This window comes from Phyllostomus discolor, chromosome 3 (assembly GCF_004126475.2).
Source record: "Phyllostomus discolor isolate MPI-MPIP mPhyDis1 chromosome 3, mPhyDis1.pri.v3, whole genome shotgun sequence".
NCBI classification, from domain to species: Eukaryota; Metazoa; Chordata; class Mammalia; order Chiroptera; family Phyllostomidae; genus Phyllostomus; species Phyllostomus discolor.
Window position 1 is genome coordinate 196,806,214 of NC_040905.2, and position 14,397 is coordinate 196,820,610.

Here is a 14,397-nt window from a genome sequence, read left to right on the forward strand (position 1 = left end):
TATGCTCTAAGTGTCATTATTATCATAACTATTTTGGAGATGCTCACGTCTGTAAGTAGAAGGTTAAAAGACTGGACACTGCAGCCAGACTGCCTGGGCTGAATCTGGGTTCCTCCTGCTGCAATGTGAACTTGGGCAGATTTCGAAGTTTCTCTATGCCTCAGTTTCCCCATCTATAAAATAGGAATGCTCACACCAACTTCATAGAGTTTTTAGGATTAAATAAATTAATATTGGCTAAGCACTTAGTGTGAATTCCGGGCATACAGCAAATGATCTGAAAGTGTTTGCTAAGTAAAATAAGGGTGGGGGGGTGCCTGGTAGTACGTAGCATGTCCAACCTACTACTGTTGTGACGTATAGGTGGTATTTATCGTATGATTCCTTGATCTTCGTGCGTTTTAGGTGCTTTTAGCGGCCCCGCCCCTTCCGTGGGAAGGATGCGTGTGTTGCAGTTGGATTAGGAAATTCCACCGGGCAGCAGTCAATATGGGGTGTACGTCTGTTGGTTAGAGTGTTCTTGCACAAGCCTGTGTGTAAAGATGACTATTGAGTGCGTAAAAGAGGTGACACACACCTGCCATCCACGGAGCATGGTCTCGTAAAGAGGTCTGCTCCCAGGTTTTAGGTGGAGCTGTAAGGAGCTCCGAGTGGCAGCCGGGACCCCGGGCGTGATGCAAGACGGGGTGCTGCCCACCTCAGAACGAGCCCAGGGATCGTGGGTTGCACACCGTTCCGGGTGCGGAGACCAAGCTCGTGGGCACGTGTGTGTAGTAGGAGGAGGGTCGAGCCACTCGTCCTCGGGGCAGCGACAGTGGCCAGCTCGGTGCGCCGTCGTAGAAGTGTCGTTTACACACTTCCTGTGGGTCTCGCGGACCACAGAGCGTTTCCGGTGCCCGCTGAAGCCCGGGTCCGAGCCCCCGCCCGCTCGCTGGCCCCGCCCCACCCTCGCCCCGCCCCCAGCCCGCCCGCCGCGCTCCGAGCCGGGTGTGAGGAGCCCGGGGCGCACGGGTCGCTGCGCGCCGGTCGGCGGAGCTAGGCTGGCGCCCCCGCATCCTGCACCCCACTCCGCGACGTCGTCCGCTGCCCGCCCAGCGCCTTCCCGCTCTCTCTGCCGTCGCTGCCCGGCTCTCTGGCCGCTCGCTCTCCCTCCCTCCCCTCCCGTCCTGCCCAGTCCTGCCCGGGTTGCCCGGCTCCAGCAGGCCCCCCCACGGCCCGCGTTCCTATGGACAGACGCACAGACACCTGCAGGTGAGTGAGAGCCGGAGTGCAGCACTGGGGGCGAGCGCGCCGACGCGCCTACCGTGGCCTGGGAGTCCCTTTGTGTAGGGGGCGGCCACGCTGGGGTCTAGTCTGCATCCCCCTCAGCGGCCGCGCTGTGACCCGGCTGAACCCTCCTTTTGTCTCCTCTGGGCGGGGGGAGGGTGGGAAGGCCGGGAGTCGGGGCTGAGAGCTGGGCGGCCGGACGTCGGCGGCCACGGGCTTGGGGGCGTGACTGGCGGAGACCCCGCGCAGCCGGCCGCGGGAGCTCCCGGAGCCTGCCCTGCCGCTCTGTCCGCCTGCCGGGGGCCGCCTGCTGCCCAGCATCTCCGGTCGGCGGTGGCAGTGGGCGTGCTGCGCGGGTGCAGCTCGCCTGCCCCTGCTTTTGGGTTTGTTTGAGGGAAAGAGGGCGGGAAGGAAAGAAAAGATCTACCCTCTTAGTTTCCAAGTGTTGAGCTGGTGTGGGGGAGAGGTGGTTCGGGCTTTGCCCGACTCCGTGTGTCTCGCGGGAGGCACGCGGAGGTGCGTTTGGGGCGTGTGTGAAGGAACGTGCAGCGCTTGGGTCTCTTATTTATTGTTTCTAACGGAGGAGGGCTTTCTCCGAAAGACTCTCCCCCGCCCCCCATCTGAGGCTGCGCACAGTGATTTGTGTTTGTTATCAAATACATCCAGAAATGTATTTCCCTGGGTGGAAGGAGGTTGGGCTGGCGAGAGTCAAACCAAAATCAAAGAATGGTTGTGGGATTTCGGGTGACTTTCTTTCCGTTTTTTCTTCCCTTTCCTTTTTTTCTTTCTTTCTTGTTAAGATAGGGACTTAAAGGCGAGATATAAAAGACAAACATGGCTGTGATTTTTACAGTTTTTTATATGTGTATATTTTAAAGTTTTGGGGTAAAGTTTTGTTATTTCCCAGACTCCTTATGATTAACATGATAGAATCTTCTACCTATTTAAACAGTTAACAAGTGAGTCAGGTAGTGACAGCTTCCACGGTGGTTAATTTAGACTGCAGTGAACAATTACCTAGCTTTCCGTTTAGGCTGAAACCTTTCTTTTTTGCTTACTGGGGATAGATCTTTCACAGTGTGATGTCCCGCCCCCATGGTTGTGTTTTCCCTATTTTATTATATGTATTTATGAGTACTCTGTACATAACCCAACGATTGGGTTGCATATTTAGTGGATACAATGTTTTGAGAAGTATCGTGATATTTCTGATTTATATTTTTTTCTGGCTACGTTTCTTATAAACAGTTGCTATGTATTTCAGATACTCATAATAAATGAAGTTGAATAAGCACCCAGAAAATTAATTTTACAGATTCAGATTTTTAATGCAGGTATAGATTTACATCTTTTTATTAGTTTCAATCTGCTGCACACTTCTGGATACTTTTTATTTATTTTTGCCTAAAATCTGTATCGACAAACTTAAATATCACATTTACCAAATATAGTATAAAAAACTGTTTTGGGGGCACTCAGTTACATGTACGGCTGTATGTAGAAAATAGAGGCTTTGTTAAAAAATAAAAACAATATCTAAACTTGAAGGAAAAACATGGTGGAAAAATATTTGTTTAGATTTCATCATGTAGAAATTCATCAGAAAACAGTATACAATTTAAGCAGTTTTAATTAGGCAGACTGAGTTTTGTCCTTTTAAAAAGAAAACAGGTATACCTAAAAGAGCATTTTCTGGAAGAAAAACTTATCCTGGATTCTTGCTTTAGTTGCATTAACTGATCAATATCATTGCATGCCTAATTTTGTAAATGCCTGGAGTGTACATTTTTGTACCCTTAAAACCTTGGAAAGGCAACATCTAGCAATGATCTTGCCAGCCCCTTGGAGTTGATCAAATTTTATTAGTTCCTAATAGAGGAACTATTTTAGCAGGAACGAATAAAATAAGAGATAATCTAGACTACTTCTTCCAGTCTAGGTTAGATAAGTGAGTTTAAACTCTGCACAAAGGCATGGAGCTCTACCAGCTGCTGGTAGGCCCTTGAGCAAGGTTCCTCTTTCTTTTCCATTAAGGATGGATGGCCCAGAGAGGAGGGTGGGTATTGAAATCTGTTCAGGCTCTATCCTGAACGGGGCGTTGGAGTTCTAAGATTCTCCCAGAGTTGCAGCTCTTACACACTTTTCATGAGCGCTTAGAAGTATTAAAAAAGATAAGCGAACAAATCGAGTTGCTTGTTTATGTATTTATTTACAAGGCCGAGAGTCTTAGTGATAAGGGTAACAAAGAGTCACTGTGTAAACTGAACAGTAAGAGAGTGTGGCCTGTGTTGAGAACTGCTTGGCAAAGTTGTAGTTGTGCTTAACAGTTTTCTGGGATTGGCAGTACAACTGGCTGCTTTTTGTTGTTTGGGTTTTTGACTGTGTTGTGTAGATACTACTTTTGGGGGTTTTGTATAATAATATTTTGCTGTAATCAGAGGCATTCCAGAGAATCTTACATGTTTTCAACTGATTTTCCTTTTGGTATGTTGTTGTTTAGGAAGGCATATAAATTATTTTTCACTGTTCATGGTTGACATTTCTTACTGCTACTTTGAAATTTTTAATTTGTATAAAGCTGGATTTTAAATATAGGTGAGCAGTATATGACACCAGATTCTTTTTTTAAACAACATTAAGCTGTCCACAGTCAAATACGATAGGCTTAAAAATCCGTGGGCTTTTCTACCCTTTTCCTGTTTGTTAATTTTCAGTGTGGTACCTTTAAAGGCAACTCAAAAATGTCCCAGTTAACATAAACTGGAACCCTCAAATGACTAGTATTATCATTAGTAATAACCAAATGGAAAGCTGACAAGTAACGATTTTACTTTTTAGAATAGATTTATGACTTTCAAGTCCTTTTTTTGTGTGTAGTTTTTGTTGGCTAGGAGGGAAGCAGGTCTGACTGTGAGAGTGACCTCTTATTCTAGCCTTTATGTCCTGCATTGTTTAAAAATAGTGCAAACCCTTGCTGCTTGCAGAAAATGTAGAATTTACTCTTGGATTAATATTCTGCTACCAGATGTATGAGGCTGGCTCTAAAGTGGCTTTTTCTCTTAAATACTGTCAAAAATAGAGAAGCTGAAGATTGGAGAGAAGCCATTTATTTTGAACAGTTTATTTTCTGACAGTTTGTGTTTGTAAAGAAACCTGTTCATAATATTACGTAAGAGATCTGCATAGTTGCTAGCAGAAGCACCATAGGTTTCTTTTTTTTTTTTTCTTTAAAAAAGTTCCATCTGAGCCTAATTCTTACATGATACTTTTTGACTTTGCTTTTGATTAGTTGATTTATGGGACTTTATTTATTGACATAATGGGAGAATTCTTTTGCTATCCTGAAATTGCACTCTGCCTGTGCTCTGGTCTGTTTCCTAGGTAACAAATGCATTGCATAGATTCCATAATGAGGACTGTGGTTGGCTAGTTACAGTGTACATTCTGTTGTTTGGTAAAGCTTAGTCTCAAATTCAAGTAAAGGTCAAGAATCCAAAAGTACTAAAGATGCACATTTTTGAATGTTACTTTGTTTTCAGTGTCAACAAAGGTTAATATACTTTTCTGGAGAAGGGCACATTGTGTAGCAGTATTCAAGTTTGTTGCAAGTCTTACACTTGAATAGTTGACAAGCTTTTTGACTTTTTCCATATTGGTAATACCAGTGGCTCTGGTGCCAAAGAAGATGTATTTCAGAAACACTTTATCACACTTATAACATAGAAAGCAAAGGGCTTTGGTCTAGGTCATCAGTAATTGTTCCTTTTATACTGAAAGAAAAAATAACGCATATGTTTCAAAAGATAAATTGCGTAACTTTATGTAAAATACTCATATAACTTTAAAAATGTTAAGACTTAAAACATTTAATAAACTTTGTGAAAACATTAAAAGTCTTACCATAAAATCATACATTGTACTCTAGCACTTTTCCTTCTGTCTTCCTGAACTTTGCCTAGCGCCAGGGAGCGGGTCTCAGAATAGCGTTCCCCATCACCTTCCTCTCCTCTTGAAACCTACAGTCTCACCCCAGGTCCAGGGCAAGATGTAGTGTGCAATTGCTAGTAATTATTATGTGTTCATTTAAAAAAAACTTGCAATGAATCAGAATTTCATTATTTACCCATTGCAAATATCTTTTCATGGATTCCTGAAAGTGTTTCTTGTTTGCTAATCATCAAGGATTTTTGCTAGGTGAATATTTTAGTAATTATTTACAAGGAAAGATTTTATTACCTTTTTTCTGTTGAATTCTAGAGAATATCCAAACTTGCCTCCATTACTTTCCCTTGCTTGGATGGATTGTTTTTGGATTATTTACCCTTTTAAAGTTAATTTTAATTTCAGGACCAGGATATATTTTGGTTGGATTTGCTCTTGGTTTTCCTCAAAGGTAGCACTACACTAAACTTTTCTAATTGCAAATATATCCTTTCAGTTTTCCCTGGTAAATATTTACTATTTAAATTTTTTTTAAATCATTGTGTTATTGAAGACATAACCACCACATATCAAATACTACACTTTTCTGTGCTGGCTGGGTAGCACAGTTGGTTAGAGGAGTGGTTCCCAGCCTTTTTGACACCAGGGACTGGTTTTGTGGAAGACAGTTTTTCTACAGATGAGTGGTGAGGGTGGGGGCGGGGTGGCTTTATATAGCCTGCCACCAAATGCAGCATAATTGTCACTTGCCACTCACTGATAGGGTTTTGGTATGAGTCTGCAGACGGTTGATTTAGTATGGTCTCTGTGCAGTCAACCTTCTCAGCTAATGGTAATCTGTATTTGTAGATGCTCCCCAGTGCTAGCATCCCCGCCTCTGCTCTGCCTCAGATCATCAGGCATTGGATTCTCATAAGGGGTGCGAAACCTAGAACCCTTGCATAAAGAATATGTAAATGAACAAGCATTACGTGTTCTAATAAAATTTTATTTACAGAACCAGATAGTGGGCTGGATTTAGTTTACAACTCATAGTTTGCTGAATCTTAAATCTATTATATTCTGATAAAAAAGTGTTGTCAGATTCTGATACCAATATGATTTTTTTAAGTGACTTTATTTTTTTGCCCAGATGTCCAAATCACTTTCATTTTGGAGGGCCGGTAATTTTACTAGAATATGTCTTAAGTGTCGGCTCTTTTCTGATAATTTTCCAGATACACAATGTGTGTTTTATTATGTTGGCTCAAGTATTTTTTCAAAAAACTAATCAGTTATAGATTTTAGTATATATTGTTTCATTGTTACCATTTTCTTTGTGGTCTCCTGTTAACTCGTATGTTGGACCTTCTTTGCTTGTCTTTTATATCTATACCTTTCTTTAAAATCTTTTAAGCTTTTACATTTCCTTTACTTTTGTATTTTTTCCTTTTTATCCTTCAGTCTCTTTAATGTACTTTTCGTAGTATCTCTCTAGTAAGTCAAGTGTCCCTTTTAGTTTTGTCTCCCTTTCTGAACTTTTTTCTTTCCTAGTCTGTTCTGGACACTGTCATTTCTTACAAATGCTTAATTTATCTGTTCTCTTTTTTGGTTTCCCTGTTTCTGATATATGCGTCCTTTCATATCTTCTATAATTTTCTTAATTTCTTTTAGTTTTTTCTTTGTAATCCTTCCCCAGGGATATGTTTATTGATTTGAGAGAGAGAAACATTGATGTGGGGGAAAAAAAAATCAATCAGTTGCCACCTGCATGCACCCTGATCAGGGATCAAAACCACAACCTCAGTAGGTATGTGCCCTGACTGGGGAGGGAACCTGCAGCCTTCTGGTGTACCGGCTGATGTTCCGTCCAACTCCACCACCTGGCCAGGGTGCCTTTGTTTATTCTTAAGTATGAGTTTTTTTGTTATCTTGGAAAACTTTTTTTTCCTATTCATCTGTGTAGGTTCCAAAAAAGGTAAGATATACAGTAATTTGATTATTAACAGCTCTTCTTAATTATCTGCTTTATAATATAATGTGTTAAGCCAATATACAGGGTAGGGCAAAAGTAGGTTTACAGTTGTGAGTACGTGAAACGGAGTTTATTCTTGTACTATTATTTATTAATTATTGTATTATTTTCCATAGAGACAACTGTAAACCTGCTTTTGCCCCACCCTGCATATTTGTTGCAGAGAGTTTACTTCTTTTCTAAATTAATTGGGTTTTTAACATTCTCATGACAATTCTGCTTCAATAAAACACATTTTTTTGTTATTTTGAGAAGACAAAGAGCTCTATATTCATGAACTTCTGTATAACTAACGTTTATCTTGAGAAAACTTTAAGATTTTAATATTCTGGTAGAAAATATTCTCCTTGTGTAGATTACTATAGGTGCCAATTCAGTTACTTTTGGGAATTTGCCAAAGGAATTCTTTTCTGGCATCTGGATGAACCCAAACAATTTGACAGAATTTATCCAGAGTCATATATGTAGGCATACCCAGTACTTCTACTAATTGAAAAGAGAAAAAGATATGTACACAAACACATGCAACAAAAGGGAGATCAGGTTCATGGGCCAAATCGGGCCTGCCGCAGCCCAAATCCAGCCACAGCCATTGGTCACGGCTGCTTTTGTGCTGCGGTGGCAGAGTTTTGTTCTCACAGAAACCTTGCAAAGCAGAAAATAGTTACCGTCTGACCCTTACCAGAAGTTTGACGACTCTCCATTAGAGTATTATATGGAGTCGTGAAAGATTGGCTGTAACCAGTATATCCACGGTAGTGGAATTATTAGATAAATCCTGATATAAGCACTTGATGGAATAGCATGTAACTATTTAAATGATTATAGCCTGGACAGTTGGAGTGCTGTCCAGTAGAGCAAAAGGTTACGGGATTTGATCACCAGTTAGGACACATACTTAATTTGTGTGTCCAATCCCCAGGCAACAGATCAATGTTTCTGTCTTTCTCCCCTCTCCCTCTTTTCCTCTTTCTCCCACCTTTATTCCCTCTCTCTCTTCCCCCCTCTCTAAAAATCAATGTGTTATTTTTCTTGTGGATGTAGACAACAGTGGGGGTGGGGGATAGTGTGGCAGAGGGGATGGGGGAATAGGATAAAAGGTAATGGAAAAAAACACAAAATAAAAAATAAAATCTCAAAAAATAAAAAGTAAAAAAATAAAATTAAAATCAATAAACGTATCGTCCAGTGAAGATTTAAAAATAAATAAATAAAATGATTATAGAGATTATCCAGCAAACAGTTGTTGGGCATTTGATATGCATTAGGTACTTTTCTAGTTCCTGGGAAATAAATAAAGACAAAAACTTCTGTTCCCCTAGAACTTTAATTTTAGTAGAGGAGATAAGTGAATAAACAAGATAAGTATATAAAATAACACATACGGGATAAGTGCTGAAATTAAAAAAAGGGAGGAGGCATATATGAAACATTTCAGGATCAGGGCTTGACAATTTAGACTGACAAAGAGGCCTCACCAAGAAAAGGACTTAAAATCCGTGAAAGTGCTTGACTTACCTGGAGCTGGATGAAGAGCACTTGAGGCAGAGGGGACAGTACAAAGGGCTGAGGGACTTGGTCATCTGCAGGTTTTGGTATCTGCGGTATGTCCTGGAACCAATCCCTTGTGGATACCAAGGGACTGTATATACTTCATAGGGTTGTTTTGAAGATGAAATGAATTCATGTGGGTAGAGACATCGGAGAAATTATTATTGAGGTTAACTATCTAGAAGGGAAGGTTATTTGAACACTAGATATCAGAGAAAGTTGGTTTGAACAAATAACTTGTTCTGTTGAAAGTCTGTCTACTTTGACTTCATAGGTAATACGTAGTAATTTATTAAGCACAGCAGCTCCAAATCATGTGCTGTGTTAGCACATATACCGTATACCTTTTATAGATGGTTATTGACTTTTGGAGAATATTTCAATAGGAGAAACACTGTGACTTTGGTGATCAGCTTTTGTGGGTCATCTGATGAAACGTGGGGAAGGCTGAGTGGTAAAAGGCATTCGGCCAGCTCTGGGAAAGATTGCTTTTGCTTATTGGAGCATGTGGGAACTTTGCTTTGTGGGTATATAGGTCAGGGCGCCGAACAACTCTGTTTAGACAGATACACACAGTGGTGAAACGAGATCAAGGCGAGCGTGGTGAGTGAGGATGTGACCTGGTCCTTTGAACTGTGCCACCAAAATTCTAGTGTTTGAGTGTCTGCTCTTCAGAGAGGCTGAAGATCACTGAACTCACATAATGGATATAGTTAAAAACTTTTTTTTTTAGTTTTTCTAGAAAATGACTTAATTTTTAAAATACATGGGGAAGCTTTTGGTAAAGTCTGAAGTATAGAAAAAATGAAATTTAACTTAGAGAATACTATGGCGCTCTGGAAAATTTTTGTGAAAAATATTAGGAATATTTTTCTTTGTGGTATCTATTTTAGTGAAGGATAATTTTATATACATAGTGTGTCCTGAGTGTATTTTGGGTTTGTGACTATTTGGGGATTACATAAAATTATATTACCTTACAACGGGAAAAATCTGAAATCTTTTTACAGGGATGATTTTGTTTTTTTCAGTACTAAGTCTTCAGAAGTTACACTTGCTCAAGCTGCTGCTTAAAAAAAAACAAAAACAAACATAGGTGGATAAATGCAGTTATAGTCAGCTGTGTTTCTGCCACACTAGCTCTATAAGAAGGTGTCTGCCTTCCTTGCAGAATCATGGATTGTAACTTAGGATGTCTGTAGGCACATTAATTCTGAATAGAACCCAAGGATTGTGCTTGGTAAAGTGTGGCAGTTTTGGTAGTAAGTTGCTAACAGGACTCAGGTTTTTATAAGCTTACTAGTACACTCCTGTTGTAGCAATCATGGTATTTAGTTGAACCTGTAGGTCTGTTGTATTTTTCCTAGTCCATTAAAGTGAATGGAAAGACCTCCGAGAAGGTTTTTTTAAAAATGCAATTCAGTACTTATGATTTAGTTACTAGTTAAGCTAACGATTTTTAGAAGCATTTGAAGGTTGGGGGAAGGAAACCATGCGTTTACAGAGGTATTCATGAAACATGAGGTTGTGACACCGGATTAGCCTGTGTCTCCCAGCTCTCTGCTGATACACCAGACCCTGGTCCGAGGAGTAGCACAACTCAGATTCTCCCTTAACACTCTTGTCACTTATGCACATAATTAGTCCGGAATGCTCAGGAAGGATGTGTGGAATCTCTTTGGGCTTTAAGAAATGACTGATTGAATGTTTTAGTGTGATTTTTTTGAGGAGAAATTTTTGTTCTGTGTGATAAATGTGCAGTATTAGCACTAAGAAAACTAAATTTATATCGCCTAGGACACCAGTCAAATTTTCTATACCTGCAAGATCAAAGTTTGTGTCTTTTGTCTTTGATATTTCTTAATCACTTTGTGGATTTTTGACCCCTGTGAGAATCAGATAAAAATTTTGGATTCTCAGAAATGCCCATTTGTACATACAACATGAAATTTTGTATAAATTTTAAGAAATATGTGGATCACCGATGCATTGTGCTAACAATCTATTTTGTGTAATTACATTTTAGCATATGATTTCCTTCTAAGACTAGAAACCTTATAAATTTGAGAAGGATTTAGGTGAGTAGCTTATGTGCTCCCAAGAAAAACTTACTTTTTGGGTGAGGAGACGATAACATGGTATTTTTCCATCAGAAATTTATTTAAACTGTTGTTTCTGATAAGTGTGCTAGTAGTGTGCATCTGGTTAAGTCATTCTCTGCACTATAGGTTATTAAGAAACAGTATCTTATTACTGGTGCATTTACAATGGCAGACTAGCAAGGAAAAATTAAAAAATTTAAATTTTCATTCTCATTTCTATAGGAATAGAGGGAGAATTCATTATATCAAGCATTACAAATAAGCATGTATTAAAGCGGCCACGTGCGACAATGCCACGTTGTTGGAACACCCCATAAAAGATAATTTGCATGGAAGATGATTATTCAATAGGACTTTAATTTACAAGAAACATTCCGTCATTTAATTGAGCCCTTTTACACACACTGCTTCGCTTCAGTAGATTGCATTTGCTCCTGCATATGTGCAGTGCCATAAGGGTGGTTAAAACCTGATTCAGTCTAGCCGGAAGGTGAGACAGCAGCTGAAAGTCATGTCATAAAAACATACATTATTAAACACTTGAGAATTGTTTTTGAAATCGGTTTTCCGTTGGCTGGTTTGTACCATAAAGCTGATTGTCTAATTTTTTTTTTCTAATAAGATTTGTATAAGATTATTTGGCCCTGCTGGCCATTAGTTAAACTGTATGGTTCAGTTTTAAAATCTCTCACTTTTATAGGCCATTCATCTGTATTGTACTTTTATGAAATGAGCAAACATAGCCTGCATTTGTGGTCATTATTGAAAGAAAACTATTTGGTGATAAAGAAGACACTAAAATAAGCATTTCAACAAAAGCTAACTTGTGATTAAAATGCCTAGAAAAATAATATATGGTAAAACAAGTAATATAGCTATGTCTAATGTCTTCTCTGTATTAGCAGAATAGTGTATAATGTATAGATAAACTTTATCATAGAGAAAGAGTTTTGGATGAGCTTGGGACTGACTCATTGTGGGTGTTCCATTCTTGAGACACTTAAAATAAGCAGTGTTGTCATTAGCCAGGCCCATTCTTCATGAGGAACTCTGAATACTTCAAATGAGGAAAACACTGAAGGCCTGTGTGTTCAGGGTATCTCTTATCACCATGGACCGGGAGGTCCCAGCCAGTGTAGTAAGGCGAGTCCAGAAAAGGGGATACAGATGTTTTAAAGAAAGCCCTATAAATACTACCATTTGCAGGAACCGTGATGGAATAGAAGGAAAGAAAAGAACATTTCTGAGAATCAGAAAGTGGTGAGGTGGGAGGCTGAAACATTTTCCACAGTGCCTACTATGGTTTTGGTGAAAGAAGGCTTTCTACAGAAAGTAAAGGGGCTGAGGGTAAAATTGGGCAATGAAGAAAAATGAGAAGAAAGGCTTTGGAGTGGCAGCTGTGATGAAAAATTATTTGGAATAGCTTCAAGACTTCAACTGGGAGCGAATTGGTAGGAAACACTGGAGTCAGGTGACAGACGTTGGTTCCTACCAGTCAGGGTGACTTCTGGATCCTCAGAGCGTATTAACTGATTGATTACCCGCCTGGGCAGCTGAGAGGTGGTTCAGCCCCTTTCACAAAAATTTGCTCCTGAAATCTGATATTTGACTGCATGAAACCCTGAAGTTGGAGATATTGTAGGATCAATTATAAGTATGGTAAGGGAGAAAGGAACGATGAAACTATTTGAGAGCAAAAGCCTTGCTTAATTTTTTTTTAAAGATTTTATTTTTTTTAGAGAGAGGGAGAGAAAAGAAACATCAGCCCCTGTTGTCCCCTCACGTGCTCCAGCCCAGGACAGACCTGCTGCCCAAACATGTGTTCTGGCTGAGATCCAAACCAGCAACCTTTGCTCTGTGGGATGACGCTCAACCAGCTAGCTACACCCGTCACGGCTGTGTTTTATTTTTGTAGTGGACAGATCCATCAGACAGATTATGTACCCAAAGGCCTCAATGATAATTCATCCTTCCTAGGGTTGTTGTGGAGATCAGCTAAATCAGATGTGACAGTGGGTATGAGCCATTTATCACAGTGCCCCGAATTTAGTAAGCTCTGAGTAGATACGTGCTGTAAAAACAAAATCAAAACTCCTGTGCCATGTGAACCTATTATTCCCAGATATTGAAGCAATCTTGTCTCCCATACATCCATTCAGTTCTCAGCATCCTTAAGCTTTCCCTTTGCATTGGTCCGGGCCCCGTTCCTTCAGCCCTGCCTTTGCATCCTGAAAAACCTCTGCTTGAGCCTGCTGCTGCTGGTTCCCCTTTCTTCAGCAGTCCGATTTCTTACATAAGTGGATAACAGTGCTGTCTGTTCTCTTATCACTAACTCTCTTTAATCCCAGAGAATTTGGCTGCCCTTACCTCTCTTCCACTCCTAGTCTCAACATAGATGATAAACAGACAAACAACTAAGTAAACTATCAGGTTGTAATAATTGCCGAGGAGAAAAGTAATTCAAGGTGGGAGGCTGGGGAGAGCCAAGCACACTTCAGGTTTGTAGGGTAGTTTTGGTAGTTATCAAAGGGAAAGGCCTCTTTGATAAGAGGACACTTGAGCAGATCGTAAAGGAAGTGAAGGAGCGAATCATGCAAATATCTGGGGAGAAGAGCATTCAAGTAGCCAGCGCAAAATTCCTGAAGTGAGGGCAGTGTTGGTAGATTTGAGGAAGAGCAAGGAGGATTTTGCAGATGGGACAGAGTGACCAAGAAGGGGGATGTCAGAGAGGTAAGTGGGTCGATGTGACATTGGGAACAGGTGGAAGTGGTCTTCTCATTGCTTCTGTTTCCTCTCTGAGGGTGAGGATGGAGCAGAAGGAATTGGGGGTTCGAAGAGACATTTGGTTAGGACAGTGGCAAGTGAATAGATTTGAGCAAATTTTGATCCTGGACCAGCGGCATCAATATCATCTGGGGATGTGTTAGAAATGCAAATCCTTGGGCCTCATCCCAGACCTACTGAATCAGAAACTCCGGCAGTGACAGGAAACAATCTGTTTTAACAAGCCCTCTGGATTATTCTAATGTACAAAAAAGTTTGAGAACCACTGGACTAGGGAGGTAAATACAATTACTATGTAGTCCTGAGGACCCACTGGAGTTTAATGGCCTTAAGTTTGATGTGAAAATAGTTTAGGTTATACTGAAGAAAGAAAAGGATGAGGGTATTGAGTATGTACAAGAGATCGTTTTAAGTGACAGACCGTGACGTCTAAGCTGCGTGAAGAACAGAGAGAGGACAGACAGGTCAGTGAGACAGTGGAAACATGACAGGATCAATCGACTCAGGTCCCAGCAGGTCAAAAAATAGGTCAGTGAAAAAAAGTCAGACACGGATCTGATTGATTCCAAATTCCAGGTGTTTTCCCTTCAGCTACATGTCTTCATAATAAGTGTTCCCTGACTTTACAGTTGTATATCAGAGCAAATAATTTTGAGTCAAAAGTTTTGAGTTCAAGTCCTGCCTTTATTGTTGTCTTACTTTGAGTAAGTCACTTAATCCTCTGAACCAGTTCCAGTA

At 40.4% G+C, this 14,397-nt stretch overlaps 1 protein-coding gene across 3 annotated transcripts in view; it reads left to right on the forward strand.

Annotated features, from left to right (window-relative positions):
* Positions 1-1,077: 1,077 nt before the first annotated feature.
* Positions 1,078-14,397, forward strand: part of KIAA1958 (KIAA1958 ortholog) — a 107,720-nt gene continuing 94,400 nt past the window's right edge. For all 3 annotated transcript variants that reach the window (XM_028517788.2, XM_028517789.2, XM_028517787.2), the window contains exon 1: positions 1,078-1,251. The gene's annotated coding sequence lies outside the window, so the exon portion shown is untranslated. The remainder of the gene's footprint in view (positions 1,252-14,397) is intronic.